The sequence below is a fragment of the Mobula birostris genome, chromosome 16 (assembly GCF_030028105.1).
Source record: "Mobula birostris isolate sMobBir1 chromosome 16, sMobBir1.hap1, whole genome shotgun sequence".
Classification (NCBI taxonomy): Eukaryota; Metazoa; Chordata; class Chondrichthyes; order Myliobatiformes; family Myliobatidae; genus Mobula; species Mobula birostris.
This window is the reverse complement of record NC_092385.1, coordinates 61,113,369-61,129,888: the sequence shown is the minus strand read 5'-3', so window position 1 is coordinate 61,129,888 and position 16,520 is coordinate 61,113,369. Positions and strand designations below refer to the sequence as shown.

Genomic DNA, 16,520 nt, shown 5'->3' with positions numbered 1-16,520 from the left:
TGTTGTCTGAGGTGTCTGTATGTTCTCCCTGTGAGCACGTTGGTTTTCTCCGAGTGCTCATCCCACATTCCAAAGATGTACAGGTTAGTAGTCAATTTCATCACATGGGTGTAATTGGGTGGCATTGGCTTTCTGGGCCAGACACTGTAAATGAGATAAAATCTGTGTTTAGTTGGGAGGCTAAAGCCCTCCGAACCATTGAGCACATCTACATGAAATGCTGTTGCAGGAAAACTGCATCCATCATCAGAGACCCCCACCAGCCAGGACATATTCTCTTCTTGCTGCTGCCATCAGGGAGAAGGTACACGAGACTCGGAACTCACACCACTGGGTTCATGAACAGTTATTACCCTTCAACCGTCAGGCTCTTGAACCAAAGGTCAACTTCACTTGCCCTATCATTGAAATGTTCCCACAACCTATGGACTCACTTTCAAGGATTCTTTATCTCATGTCCATGATATTTATTGCTTATTTATTTATTTATTATTATTATTATTATTTCTTCTTCTTTTTGTACTTACACCATTTGTTGTCTTCTGCACTCTAGTTGAATGCCCTAGTTGGGCAGTCTTTCATTATGTATAGTTATCTTTCTATGGATTTATTGAGTATGCTTGCAAGTAAACAAATCTCAGGGTTTTATAGGTGTCATATGTACTTTGATAATAAAATTTACTTTGAACTTTTGTAGAGGTTACATTGTGAATACTGAATTGCTGGTTTTTCCTGGAATGATTGTTTGGTCCTTGGATGATGGGAGGGGAAGAGGTGAAAGGACAAGTATTGTATCTCACGAAAACCTTGAGGAACTCAGCAGATGACTTGTCCATTTTTCTTGCAGATGATGATTGACCTGCTGAATACCTCGAGTTGCTCCATATTGCAGTATTTGTAGCCTCTCGTGTCTCCACATGTTGCATCTCCTCTGGCTACATGGGAAGCTGCTGTATCAGAGAGTGGTGAGTGAGGCTGGAAGAGCAGACTGGAAGTCATGAATTGAGTAGTTCCAATGAAGTGCAGAAAGGAGAGGAGAAGGATCATGTTGGAACTGATGGAAATTGTGAAAGCTAATGCGTTGAATGTGAAAGTGGGTGGCAAACTATAGAGGAAGTGCTCTTCAAAGCCTCATCCATTATGGCTGGGGGGGAAAGGATATTTCAAGAAGGAGGGCACTTTAGAGGCACCAAAAGATCTTATCATTAGAGCAAATGCAATATAAGCAAAGATACAGACAAAGGAATGGAGTCCTTACAGGAGGCAGGGTGAGAGATGTATCATGACTTTCATGAGAGTCTGTGGGTTTAAAAAATGATATAAATGGCTTATATATTTGCTGAGGTGGAGAAAGAGAGATCCAGAAAGGTGAAGGAAGAGTCAGATATGGACGATGTAAATGAGACGCAGATTGAAATTGGCTGAAAAGTGACGCAATTTTCAAGTTCTGTAAGGATACAGATGCCGCACTAAAGCAGTTGTCAGTTTATCAGAGGAACAGTTTGGGATTTGGTTCCGAATAAGCCTGGATCAATAACTTGTTCATGTGTCCAATGAAAAGACAGGTATAGCTAGGCCCCATGCAAGTTCCCATTATCTGGAGAAAGTGAATATAATCACATTGGAAGTTGATGAGTGGAAGGAGAAATTTCACATTTCAAATTAAATGTATTTGAGGAAGGGATTTTGGTGTGCCTCTGTTTGAGAAAGAAATGGAAGGCCCTCAAACCTTCCCATTGTAGGATGGAGAAGTAAAAGGTATTGAAAATGCATGGTGAACTTGAGCTACTTGGAATCAAGAAGTTGGAAACTGAAAATAGTAGAAGGCACCAAGGTGACATGGATGTAACTGGAACAAGACAGAACCAGGGAGACAGGATGTAGTCATGGGAGGAAGAATTAGTTTGATAGAGCAAGAGCAGGCTGAAACAATGCCTCTTTCAGGACTGTACTGTGTATGGGTTTTGGATATAAATTGGAAGTGGTCAGTGTGAGGTTAGGTTCTTGTATTACTGACTGTAACCCTCATAATTCCTGATTAAAAATTACCTAACAATCCCTTATACCATTCATCACAGACTCAAAATCAAAGGTTGAATATTCAGATAAAAAAGTAATGAATTTACTTCACCCAAATGATGGAGAATCTTTGGCAATTCTTTACCCTCCTGCTTTGAATTATCCACCATTGTCCCTGTACCAAAAAGGTAACATACCGGAACGACTGGCATAATGTTGCACTCAACTCAACAATAAGCAAATGCTTTGAGAGGCTGGTCAAGGATTACATCTGCAGAATGCTACCACACAAACTGGTCTCCCTACAATTTGCCTACCAACACAACCGATCGACAGACGACGCAATAGCCACTGCACTACATACCGTCTTTACACATCTGGAGAAGAAGGATGCTTCTGTGAGAATGCTGTTCAGCATTCAACACCATAATTCCATCCAGGCTCGACAGGAAGCTCAGAGATTCAGCCTTGTTCAGCTGGATCCGGCACTTCCTGTCAGATTGCCGGAAGGTGGTAAGATTGGGCTCCCTCAGCTCCATCCCTTTGACACTCAACACAGGAGCCCCTCAGGGCTGTGTACTAAGTCCCCTCTTTACTCCCTGTATACCCATGACTGTGTCGCCACCCACAGCTCCAATCTGCTAATTAAATTTGCTGACGACACTACATTGATTGGCGTAATCTCAAACAATAACTAGGTGGCCCACAGGGAATAAGTCGTCTCCCTGACACAGTGGTGTCAAGAAAACAACCTCTTCCTCAATGTCCCATAAACAAAGGAGCTGGTTGTGGATTACAGGAGGAATGGAGACAGGCTAACCCCTATTGACATCAATGGGGTTGAGAGGGTGAACAGCTTTAAGTTCCTCGGCATCCACATCACCGAGGACCTCATGTGGTCCGTACACACCAGCTGTGTGGTGAAAAGGGCACAATAGTGCCCCTTTCACCTCAGACAGTTGAGGAAGTTTAAGATGGGCCCCCAAATCCTAAGAACTTTCTACAGGGGCACAATTGAGAACATCCCGACTGGCTGCATCACTGCCTGGTATGGGAACTGTACCTCCCTTAATTACAGGATTCTGCAGAGAGTGGTGCAGGCAGCCCAGTGCATCTGTAGTTGTGAACTTCCCATGATTCAGGACATTTACAAAGACAGGTGTAAAAAAAGGGCCGGAAAGATCATTGGGGACCCGAGTCACTTCAACCACAAACTATTCTAGATACTACCATCCTGGAAACGGTACCACAGCATAAAAGCCAAGACCAACAGGCTCCGGGACAGTTTCTTTCACCAGGCCATCAGACTGATTAACTCACGCTGATTTGAGTGTATTTCTATGTTACATTGACTGTTCTATTTATTATAAGTTATTATAAATTACTATGATTGCACATTGTACATTTAGAGGGAGTTGGAACGTAAAGATTTTTACTCCTCATGTATGTGAAGGATGTAAGAAATAAAGCCAATTCATATTCAAGAAGGCCACGAAGCTGCTGAGTGTATTCAAGATGAAAATGATAAATTTTTGGATATTAGGAACCAATGGAATGGGTTTAGTGCCACAACCTAGCACTTGGATGAAAGATGAAACTAGTTGCACATTGTGTGGATTGAGCTAAATCGAAGACACCAGGATGGAGAAGAGCAAGAATCAGTGCCAGTGCTCTGCTTTCTGCTGAGTAGCTGATGAAAATTCATTGAAAACCTCAGTGACTGATTTGTGAAGGAAGTGTGAAAATATTGACTTATGTGTTGAAAGTGGCACCTGGATGCATTTTAGAAATTCTCCAACAATCCAATGAAACCCTAAATTGTAGATAACAGGCAGCCATGTAATCAAGGAAAACAGGATATTTTCCAGGTATTTATTTTAGTATGATCTGATTGAAGGTGAAGGAGAGTGCCTGAGTGCTGATCCTGACCTGATTTAAAAAACTATTAATCTCCAGAACTATGCTTTAATTAATTGTGAGGAAATGAAAAAAGAATTTTCATTATAAAGAGTCATTAAAATGAATTGTTTTCAAAGAAACATGTTTATTGCTTTCATAAGTATGGAAGGATGAAAAAGACTGGCTGATTGATTGGAGGTGGTGGATTTTGGGATAAAACCAGCAAGAAAATGCCCAGTTTGAGTTGGAATCCTACCAGGCATAATTATACTTTCTAAAGTTTAAAATTGTTTTGTTTCTTTTACCCCTCAGAGGACAGGAAACTTCTGCGGCTTCAGTTCAAAAACTGAATTAAACATGAATTTCCAAAATGGGAAATGTGGGTAGAATTAGTTGTCAAAAAGACCTTATTAAAAAAAGGTTGCAGCCAATCAGAATCTTACATTAGCATTTTTTCAGATCTTGTTGCATATGGAACAAAGGCATCCGGTGACATTTTGAAAGTGGAGAGCAGCTGGTGCAGTGCTTTGCTTCCTGTAATCTGCAGGTGCTGTGTTTTTGTCACCTCATCCTGCTTGTTCCCAACTGCATATGTTGAGCAGTAACACCCAGCAGTCTTCATCCAGGAGCGGGGGAGGATGCCATGTTACTTACAGACACCTCATTCTGGAGATCCAAATGCCCGCATTGAGCTGCCAGCAGGAAATAAATTATATACAGAGCTTGTCTTTTGAACAGGTTTGTTAATTAATGTTAGAGGTCGGTGCTCCTGTCTGTTTGTTGCAGATCTTTTGGAATTCACTGTGTTCAGAAAATTCTGATCACAGAAACTGGAATGAACTGACTTTAAAATGTAGAAGTACAGATTATTTACTTCAAGAAATATCTTCACAGGTATTTTGATTTAATTTTATTTTGGATATTGATACATGAGAATATTTTTATTTTCTGTCAGAAACTTTGCTGGCTCCATAAGTACTTTTAGAATAGAGTATACTTTCTGACCACATCCCTCTGGTGCTCGTCCCTCCCCCCTGTTCTTTCTTCCATGGCCTCTGTCCTCTTCTGTCAGACTCCCCATTCTCCAGCCCTGTACCTCTTTCACCAATCAACTTCCCAGCTCTTTACTTCACCCCTCCCCCTTCAGGTTTCACCTATCACCTGGTGGTTCTCTCTCCCCTCCCCCCACTTTTTAAATCAACTAAGCTTCAAAAGTTTGAAATGCCAACTGATATGAAACACAATGTAAAATAATGAGCTTGAGGATCTAATGCAGTGCTTCCAAGAATGCTGAGAATATTAGAGTAACAAAAATTGCTGGGAAAACTCAGAAGGTCTGGTAGTATCTGTGGAAAGAGAAGAATACCTAACATTTCAGGTTGAAGACCCTTCATCAAAATTGTTTTAAGTGGGAGAGAAGGTGTGACAGGGTGGTGGATAAGGAATATTTCTAACAGGGTGAGGCAAAGGTTGCCCAGTTACAGAGTGGTCTACTTAATAGATTAATGAGGGCAGTAAGAGACAAAGAAAATAGAGAAGGAAACGTGAAGCTTTGAAATGTAGGTGGCATTTGAAAGGAGGATGCTGGGAATATCTAACTTATCGATATCAGGCAGTATCTGTGGAGAGAGGAAACTGAATTAATATGGATAACCTTGTAATAACACAGGCTGGTTCTGATGTTAGCAGGAAGATCCAATTATCTGAAATTGTTGAATTTGATATGAAGTGCCAAGATGGAATATGAGGTGCCATTCCCCAGGTGTACATAGGGCGTCACTGGAACAATGAAGTGACAGAAATCTTTATTGCTGTGAGGGTCTGAAGTGCAATGAATTAGAACATATAGAATATATGCAGTAGTATGCCAGTTGCCAATAGTCAAGAGGTTTGATACATTCCAGGACAAATCAGTCCATTTGTCAGCACTCCAATTACCATGTTAACCATTTATCGCCTCCAGCAGTGAGGAAGCAGACAGACTGTACCATCAACAAGGTGTGTTGTAGCAATTTGCTAAAGCTTCTCAAACAGTTCCCCCAAACCTAAAATCTTTTCCATTCTGGAGAACGGCAGGGTGCATAGAAACACTACTAACTGCAAGTTCTCCTCCAAGTCACACACTGACTTAATAAGGGAATTTATGGTTGCCATTCATTGTTGCACAATCAGAGTTCTGAAAACTCCAACCTAACAACACTGTGGAAGTTATTTCAGTTTATTATGGTGGTGGCTCAAGAGGATAGCTCAACACCATCCTCTTAAAAGGAATTAAGAATGACAATCAACGCTGGCCTTGCCAGTGACACTTGCACTTAATATATTAATACAAAAGCTTGTAATACACTAAAGGCTGATTTATACTTGTGCGTTAAATGTATGCCGTAGCAGCATACCCTACGCTGTACTCTACGCCAACCCTACGCTGTACTCTACGCTAACCCTACGCTGTAGCTTAACGCGCACCTCTCCCAAAATGTAACTATGCGTCACGGTGTCGCAGATTGCAACAACTGTGATTGGTCCGCTTGGTAGCATCACATTTCCTGCTACGCTGCAATAGCTTCCCATTGGGCGACTGAAGGGCAGGGAAGGAACTCTGGCTGTAATGCTTTCCATAAAGTTTTACAGACCTCTGAAATTATGGAGGACCCTGTGCTTGACGCCAGTTTGTAGCTAGCTGCTACAGCCTGTTGACTTCCACCTGAAGCTAAAACTCGAATGGTGATTGCCAGTTTCTGAGTATACTGTGCGTACACTGATGCGAAATAAATGGTTGGAGACGATGAACCAAATCGTCAAATCTACCTGCCAACATCCGAAAATATTTGAAATGCATTTCCTCGTCAATGTTTCTCAGTGGCTGGACAAGCACAGAAAATTCACCCTCCTTCAGTTTCAGTCACCATTGTTTGAGGTTTGAGTTTCTTCGTGTTGAGTTTCAATAGCGTTTTGGTGGTGAATTGCAGGGCATTGCAGACACACCAGCGCACAACTATAAATGCTCACAACGGCATAGCCCACTTGCATAGGCTACGGCGCAAGCTAGTACGCACAAGTATAAATCAGCCTTTAGATTCCATCACTCAACTAAGTTACCATGTGGCTACTCTTACCTTAGGAGAACCATCATGTCAGATCAAATGAAAACCAAAAAGTTCAATTTGTTGGAAATGTGAAATACGGATAGAAAATTCTGGAAACACTCAGCAGGCCAGGTAGCATCTTTGAAAGAGGAATAGCTAAAGTCTAAGGTCTATGTTCCTTCATTGGCTGGGGAAGGAAGGTTGCGAGGATATGGGTAGAACAAAGGGAATATCTCTTGTAGGATGAAACCAGATGATGTAATGTGGCTGTTATGAAGCAGGTAAAATCTATGTTGATGATGACATAGACATAGACGTAAGACATCAATTTCTCTAACTTACAGTAACCACTTCCTTCTGTTCAGCTAACCCCCATTCCCGCATCCCTTTTGTTTCCCCTTATCCTGTGGCCTCTTCACATTTTCCCTGCTCTCACCTGGATTCACCTATCGTCTGCCTGCATGTGCTCCTCTTCCTCCGTCACCCTTTTATTCTGGCTTCTGCCTTTTTTGTTTCCAGTCCTGGTGAAGGGTTTCAGCCCAAAGCAATGACCTATCACTTCCCTCATAGATGTTTCCTAAACTGCTGGGTTCCTCTCACATTCTGCATGTTGCTCTAAATAAAAAAATGGAAAACTAACAGAAAAACTGAGCCAAGCTGTAGATAGATGGAAATTGCACTTCAGATACTGACAAAAATAAAGAGTCAGCCAAAGCTGGAGAATTTGATATTCTGGGTGGCTGCAACTTATCCAGCCAGAATTTGAGGATATGTTCCTGCAGCTTGCATTAGGCCCCATTGTAACAGAGCAGACGGCTACTGACAGAATGTTCAGAATTGGATGATTGTGTTAAAGTGGCAGGCAACCTATAGCTAGCTCAATGTAAGTCCAAAGTACACATGTTCTGCAAAACTGTGACCCAATCTGCACTGATTTCTTCAGTGCGGCTTTCTCTATTTTAGGAATCTTGTGGGTTTAATTCCTATTAGCGCATTAACTAATTTGGTTTTATGTACAAGCAAACATAGGCTTATCCTGTTCAATTTCTCAGCATTAACTAAGATGTGCCTGTAGTAATGTTACTGAATTGCCCATTATCACTCATTATGGGTAGTGTGAGGGAATTGTGTAAAGTCAATTTGATTGGAAGAGTACCATATGTAAAAATGTGAAAACTTGGCTTAGAGAGACAGGTTCTGGGTGTAATCAGAAAGCTCTTGGAAATTTCTGATATTGACAGATGAATTCTGTAACGATTCTGTTCTAGTTGTGTCACCTTTTGGAAAAAATGCCACTCACTGGAATTCCTGCCTGTCATCTGTGCTGTCCCAAAGCATACAGAGGGTGTGTATGAAAGATATACAAGTTGGATGTGATCTCACTGGATTATTGAATGTTGAGATCATTAGTGTATATCATTGTCATTTAGAGTATATCATTAACATTTTACAAGTGTCAGAACTATCTATTGAAAGTGTCTGCAGACATTAACCTTGTTTGTGTGAGTACTTTCTATGTCAACTATATTATTAATTTAGATTAATTGATTAATCTGTAGGAAATGCAATAAAAGAAATAACAAAATTTATAGTAAATAATATAAAGATAAAACCACACATATTTAATTATCGTTGCAAGCAGGTTGTACTTCACAAATTCAGTAATCCAGATCTGATGATTATAGCCTCCCACCCCCTCTGTTTCTATTGTTGGGTTACATCCAACCACACTGCCCCTTCTGTTTCTATTGTTGGGTTACATCCAACCACACTGCCCCTCTGTTTCTATTGCTGGGTTACATCGGTCCTCCCCGCCCCCTCAGATTGTATTGTTGGGTTACATCGGGCCCCCCCCCCCCCCGCCCCCTCAGATTCTATTGTTGGGTTACATCCAGTCCCCCTGCCCCTCTGTTTCTATTGCTGGGTTACATCGGTCCCCCCCGCCCCCTCAGATTGTATTGTTGGGTTACATCGGGCCCCCCCCCGCCCCCTCAGATTCTATTGCTGGGTTACATCCAGTCCCCCTGCCCCTCTGTTTCTATTGTTGGGTTACATCCAGTCCCCCCTGTTTCTATTGCTGGGTTACATCGGGCCCCCTGCCCCTCTGTTTCTATTGCTGGTGTAACACCCTGGGAAAGTAATGGTCTTTCTGTGGAAGCAGTTAGAATTTATGGGTGCTTAGGAATGTGAGCCGTCCAATGTTTTTTTGTGTTATGTGTCTGACACCAGTATGAGCTGGGTCCTTTTGTTCAGTGGGAGATGAAGAAAGTAGATGCTGGGGAGAACTGGTTGTAGGATATGATTCGGTGGGAGAACCGTTTGTTCGAGATGAGTTGCGAATGATGTTCGGAAGGTGGTGTATGCCCCCATGCAGACCGAGCACCCAGCGCATGAGGGACAGACAGGTTCAAGATGAGCTCCAATTTGTGCACATTTGACTGCTTAATTAGAATGCGCCCTTTTTGTTTTTTTTCTTTCTTTTCTTAACTAACCCTTTAGTTAAGTAAGATTCATAAATATAATTCCTTTAATCATAAACAGTGTGCTCTCTGTTATTTCTTGGCACTGAGTTGTAACAGGGTTGCAAATTCCACAGCATCCAACCGGGATTTGGACTGGGTGAGCCATCTCAATCTCACGGTTTTGGCAGGATCAGAGTGATTTATGTAACTAAGGAAACCAGGTGGTTTCACTGGGTTACATCCGATCTCCTGACCCTCTGTTTCTTTTGCTGGATTACATTCAGCCCCCTGACCCCTTGTTTCTTTTGCTGGGCTACATCCAGCCCCCCTGCCCACTTTGTTTCTATTGCTATTACATCCAGCCACCCCACCCCCCACCCACTCAGCTTCTGTTGCTCGATTACATCCATCCCCTGACCCTCTGTTTCTATTGCTGGGTTACATCGTGCCCTGGCGCCCCCCCCCGCCCTGCTCCCTGCTCCGCTCTCTCTGTTTCTATTGCTTGGTTTTAACCAGCCCCATGACCCTCTGTTTCTATTGCTGGGTTACATCGCGCCCCCGCCCCCCCCCTCGCCCTGCTCCCCGCTCCGCTCTCTCTGTTTCTATTGCTTGGTTTTAACCAGCCCCATGACCCTCTGTTTCTATTGCTAGGTTACATCAGGCTCCCTTCCTCCTCTATTTTTATTGCTGGATTATTGCCTGCCTTCAGTACTAATGCTTTGTTTGCTCCTACATCCCAATCCCTCCATTTCACTGCAAGCACTAATCTTTTGGATATTGTGTCTCTCCTTTACACAAGTCTTTTCAACACCAATACCATGCTATTTATTTCTTACTCCTCAAAAGGTTCTAGAAAACCTATTGGACACTGGAATTATTCCACCGATCTTTGAGCTAGTATGCAATTTTCTCAAATTTACTCTATAATAAGCAAACTGACTTTATAACCACTGACCTCTACTTTAGTTTTGTATATTCTAGTGGTCGATGAGGCTATTGTGTGACCTACAGGCTCTTCCACAGAGGTGTGGATGCATGGTTACTTTGTACAGGGGTGTACTCTTTCCTCTGAACTTCTGTGAGTTTCAAAGTATGGCCTTGAGGTTCTCAATACCACCCCAAGAGCTCCTTCTCCACTTTGAGCAGGCAAGGTTTAGAGGTTCAATCAATAAGTGGGACGTAGAACTTCTGAAGGAGGCTTTAGACGCATCCTTAGGTCTTTCTCTCTGCCTGTTTGATAATCTCCTTCCATAACAGAGCTTGAGATAGCATTTCTGTTCTAGGAATCTGGTATCATGAATCCAACAATGATGAGTTCTTGGAAGACATGGACCACTTCCTAAATCTGAGGATACATGTCTTAGAATAGGTAGATATAGATGATGAAATTCACTCCAACTTCAATATGCAAGCTGAGACTTCGTTTGATTAAAGAAATTGGAGCTTGAAGATCAATACCTTCAAACTGGCACATAGCTCTTGGTCGTCTGGACAGCGGCAAACTGCCTTCGAATATGCTTCTTAGATTGGACTACCCACAGAAGCATCTTGAGGCACTGAAAGATATTATCCATATGTAAAATCCTCCAAATCCACTGGAAGGATAAGTTAATTGACCTTGGCATTCTTTACCAGCATTGATGCCCTAGATATCATGCTGTACTAGGTTTCCCTCATCATCTTTTAAACATTAGCCAGTCGTAGAGGTGGAAGTGCATTGCAGTTGTTGGAGATCAGTGGATTCCCAGAGTAAAGGGCTTCAGGTAGCTGTTTGAAGACAAACATAAAACTGTTTTGGATTGACAAGGCCAATCAGGTACTCATCACTCTGTGGGTATCACACAGCTTTTAAGGGCAGTGGCCATATCTACCCTTCCAGACACCCTGTGTAGAATGTTTTATTTCAATGTAAAATCGAATTGTTATTTGTCTGATCAATTAATGCTATTTAACCTTTTCAGTTTTGTTGTTTTTGGTTTTGAAACTGTTCCCATTCTAAGTCTTTCAGTGGCTATCATCCCATACTTTTTGTGCCTGAGGCAGGTGTGTAAGTTATAAATTCAGTGTGTAGAGTAATTTATCCGTCTTGTCCTTTGGCCCACTGAGTTCATGCTGACGATCAAACACCCACTTACACTAATCCCATATCAATGTCATTTTATTCTCCTCATATTTCCATCAACTCTTCCACATACTCATCGGGGTAAGTCTACAGTGGCCAATTAACCTACCAAGCAGCATGTTGCTGTGATGCAAGAAGTGCCTGGAGGGAACCCAAGAGCACATGTGCCAACTCCTTACAGACAGCACCAGTTTACTCCTGGGTTACTGAAGTTGTGCGGCAGCAGCTATAATACTTGCTCTGGGGTATCTCCAGGGTACTGCCACCTTGTTGTGGTGGAGAGGCTTGTGTGATCCTGGGAACCTGGGAGCGATGCTGTCTGGAGCTTTGCTCCTGGTAGGGTCACCTTGGCGGTAAGGTCAAGGGGGAGTATCCAAACGAAGCGCTCAACGGTGGAGCAGGTGGAAAATGGTGGTAAATTAAAGTCATTTTCATTTTTAAATCCTCTTATTAATATAATCTTCTACAGCTATAAAATACAGAAATTCAGCAAATTAGTATATATATAATTAATAAAGCTGGAAAAAACCATATATATGCTAATGAAAAAATTTTTTTTATAAAAGATAAAGAAGGATAAAAGAGAACCCTAGCTAACTAAAAAAAAACCCACTGACTATAAAACAAAAAAAAGAGGAAAAAAACCATTAGGAACCATTTTATATATATATATATATATAAAAAGAAAACAACAACCACCAAATCACATTTATATAATAAAAGATTGGAAAGAAACTGTGTAAATTAATTAAAATTAAATGATAATATTTAGCGAAAGAGCCCCACCTTCTGTCAAAATCAAATCGGGGGTCAAAAATTCTACTTCTAATTTTTTCCAAACTAAGACATCACATTACTTGGGAAAACCATTGAGTTAGTGTAGGAACAGAGGTATCCTTCCACTTCAATAAAATAGCTCTTCTTGCCAACAATGTAACGAATGCAATTACATGTTGGTTTGAAAATGAAATACCCTGAATATGATGCGGAACTATTCCAAATAGAAGTCAATGTATTAGGTTGTAAATTAATTTTCAAAGCTTTAGAAATTGTGGAAAATAAAGATTTCCAAAAAGATTTCAACGAAGGACTTGACCAGAACATATGTGACAAAGTAGCTACTTCATTTTTGCACCTATCACAGTAATTATCTATATCAGGGAATATTTTGGATAGCCTCTCCTTTGTTGAATAATAGCGGTGAACAATTTTAAACTGAATTAAACAATGATTGGCACATATCAAAGAAGGGTTAACCATTTTCAAAACTTGCGACCAGTTTTCATTAACAAAAGTCATATTACGTTCTCTCTCCCAATCTTGTTTAATCTTTAGTGAGAGGTTATCTTTTTGTAGCAAAAATAAATTATGAATTCTACCAATGGAACCTCTCACTAAGGGATTCATATTCAAAATAGTGTCAAACAAATCAGATTCTTGCATATATGGAAACGTAGAAACATATTTTTGTAAAAAATGTCTGACCTGTAAACATTGCAAGAAACATGTGTGAGAGAGAGAATATTTACTAATTAACTCTTCAAAAGACATCAATCGACCATCAGTAAATAGGTAAATTAAAGTCTTCGTAATCTCGGAACTTTGAGGACCACCACAAGGCCTGTGAACGTGGAGGAAGGCTACAGCAGAAAAGGGCCCCCAATCATCTTGGTTTCCATGCCATTGGATTTTGGCCCTTTCTCTGTCAAGGACCATGTGGTGGCTACATGTGCATCAGTCCCCCCATGTTAAAAGACCTCACGTACAGGCATTTCTCCTGGATTAGTAATCCAATCGACCAATTTGGTCAAAGTCCCGTGGCGGTAGGAAACTGGTAACAGGAGCAAGACAATGAAGTCTGGGAGCCCCAGTCACAACCTGGTGGTGGGTGTTAGATACAGTTGTCTTGCTCTTGGACTCAGGCAAATAGAGTTTTTCGGCAGCTATACCCATGACTAAGCAGCCCTATTCAGGACCCACTCTGCTCACCCCACATGGGGAAGGGGCTAGAAAAGGTGCCCTTAAAATGGCCTCCCTCCTCACTCCTGACTGGATTACCACGTCCAGAGGGATCACCAAACTGTGGTCTGAAACAAAAGCATATGAATTTTGGAGCCTAGAATGTGTGCACACTTATGAACAGCAAAATCAGTGATCATCCTGAAAGACATAATGCCAAGATCTCAAGAGAGCTGAGAAGATTCCAAATTGACCTTGCCACCCTCTCTGAAATGCAATTGACTGGGGAAGGACAATTGAAGAAAGAGAAGGATGGATACACCTTTTTCTGGAAGGGGAAATCAGCAGATAAATCCAGAATCCATGGAGTTGGATTTGCCATAAAGAACAGCATCATCAGTCACCTCTCTGAATTGCCACTTGGTATCACTGAATGCCTCATGACCATGCACTTTCGACTCGCTAATAACCAAATGGCTACAGCTGTGAGTGCCTACTCCCCAACCCTGGACTCACCAGATGGTGTTAAGGAGACCTTCCACACTGACCTAAACCACATACTATTATTGAAGCACACTGAAGACCACCATCCTTGATACTTGTAAAAACATCATTGGATACAAGACCAGAAAAAACAAAGATTGGTTTGATGAAAATGACAATGAAATAAAAGAGCTAATCAATAACAAAAGGAAAGCTTTCTATGTCTGGCAGAAGGATATGTCTGGAAGGCACAAAAGAGAAATTCACTCCAAAGCTAAAGCCATAGTCCAGTGTAGAGTAAGGGAAATAAAAAATCAGTGGTGGACTGAGAGGGCCCTAGAAATACAGCAGCTTTCTGACCTGGGTGATATCAGAGGTTTCTTTATTGCCATCAAGGCAGTGTATGGCCCAAACCATCATGGCCTAAACCCCTTCTTTCCAAAGATGGACAAAAGCTGCTAAAGGACAATGATGCCATCAATTCTCAATGGAAGAAACACTTCCAGGAGCTACGTAATCGTAACACCATTACATTGAAGTCATCAACCAGCTCCTACAATGACCCATGAAGGAGGATGTGAGTAAGCCTCCTAGTATCAAAGAGATGCAGACGGCTTGCAACAAACTGAGGAACAACAAACCCACTTGGCCTGATGGAATTCCGGCAGAAATCCTCAAGGAAGATGACACAGAACTTTTAAATCATATTCATGAGCTCCTTGTCAAGATCTGGGAGCAGGAGAAGATTCTAACTGAACTCAGGGATGCCCTGATTGTCACACTCTTCAAAAGAGTGACAAAGTTGATTGTGGTACTTAAAGAGACATCTCCCTCTTCTCTACAACAGGAAAGATACTCACCCCAATTTTATGTGACCTCTGGCAGAAGATCTCCTGCCTGAATATCAGTGTGGCTTTTGTCCAGCCATAAGAACATCTGATGTGATTTTTACAGCACGTCAATTGCAGGAGAAAGCCCGGGAACAAAATCCCCAACTTTATATTGGCCTTCATAGACCTTACAAAAGCACTTGGCTCTGTACAACTGTTCAAAATAGGGTGCCCAGAGAAATACCTCAAGATTCTGCAGCTCTTACACAATGATATGAGTTCAACAGTCATCAGCAACAGCAGCTCTGAAACAGCACCTTTTAAGGTTGAGACTGGGATCAAACATGGGTGCATCATTGCCCCAACTCTGTTTGCCATTTTCATTGCAACCATTCTTCAGCTGACAGGCCAAGACCTCCCAAAAGGAGTCCAGATTCTCTATAGGACAGATGGGGGAGGGGCTCTTCAACCTTAACAGGTTCAAGCCAAAGAGTAAGGTGTCAACTACTTCCATCATTGAGCTCCAATATGCAGACAACAGTGCCATCACAGCTCACTCTGAGGAGGATCTGCAGTGCATAATGGATGCTTTTACCGGAGCATATAAGCTCCTGGGATTTGATCTAAACATCAAGAAAACCCAAGTCCTACACTAACCTGCTTCAGATCAAGCTCCTAAACCTCCAACCATTCAAGTTGACAACATCCCTTTGGAGAACACTGATTATTTCCCATATCTTGGCAGCTTTCTTCCTTCAAGAGCCAACATTGACCTTGAAATATATCACAGAATAGGCTGTGCAAGTGGAGATTTGCCAGGCTGAGAAAGAGGGCTTTTGAAGATCTGGATATCAAGACCAACACTAAGCTTCTGGTCTATAAAGCTATGGTCCTCCCCTCCTTGCTAAATGGAGCACAGTCATGAACAACATACAGCAGGCACATAAAATCCCTAGAAACTTATTATCAAAGGTATCTCCAAAAGGTTCTGAGAGTTAGCTGGAAGAACAGGTGTATTAACTTCAGCATCCTGGAGGAAGCTAATATTATCTCTGCAGCCACAATCGTGATGACCCAACACCAACTGCGATGGGTTGGCCCCATCATCCATATGCCTGACTCACACATTTCCCAAGAACTCCTGTTTGGCCAACTCAAGGATGCAAAGCACACTCCTGGAAGGCAGAAAAACGGTTCAAGGACTATATCAAGACCCACCTAAGGAAGTACCACATCAACCTGAATGGATGGGAGAAATTAGCACAGGATAGGAAAAGCTGGAGAAGGACTGTCTCTGAGGGGACTGCACAGCTCGAAGAATACCTGCACTGAGCCGCTGAGACTAAGTGGCTTCAACGTAAGGGGAGACTGGGAAAGGCCCAACCAGTTATATCCACTATCACTGCAATGTCCTACACCTGCCAACACTGCAATAGGACTTGAGGATCATGGATCAGCCTCTTCAGTCATCTCAAGACCCGCAAGTGACCAGATCAATCACCAGAGAAGAATTATACTTGACTATGAGTGATCGCTGATGATGAATAGCTATATGACTTAACCTCCCATATGCAGCTTGTTGAAAGAAGATAGTTTATTTGCCAGGCAACCTGAAAATTGTAAGGTTCAATTTATTGTCAAATGGACAAGTAGGGTAATG

At 41.9% G+C, this 16,520-nt stretch overlaps 2 protein-coding genes across 2 annotated transcripts in view; both read left to right on the top strand.

Moving 5' to 3' along the window:
- Positions 1–16,520, top strand: part of LOC140210812 (testis-expressed protein 264) — a 356,249-nt gene that overhangs the window by 58,520 nt on the left and 281,209 nt on the right. The window lies entirely within an intron of this gene.
- The window catches only part of LOC140211173 (E3 SUMO-protein ligase ZBED1-like), a 110,898-nt gene continuing 95,301 nt past the window's right edge, over positions 924–16,520 (top strand). The window contains exon 1 of the mRNA XM_072280718.1: positions 924–965. The gene's annotated coding sequence lies outside the window, so the exon portion shown is untranslated. The remainder of the gene's footprint in view (positions 966–16,520) is intronic.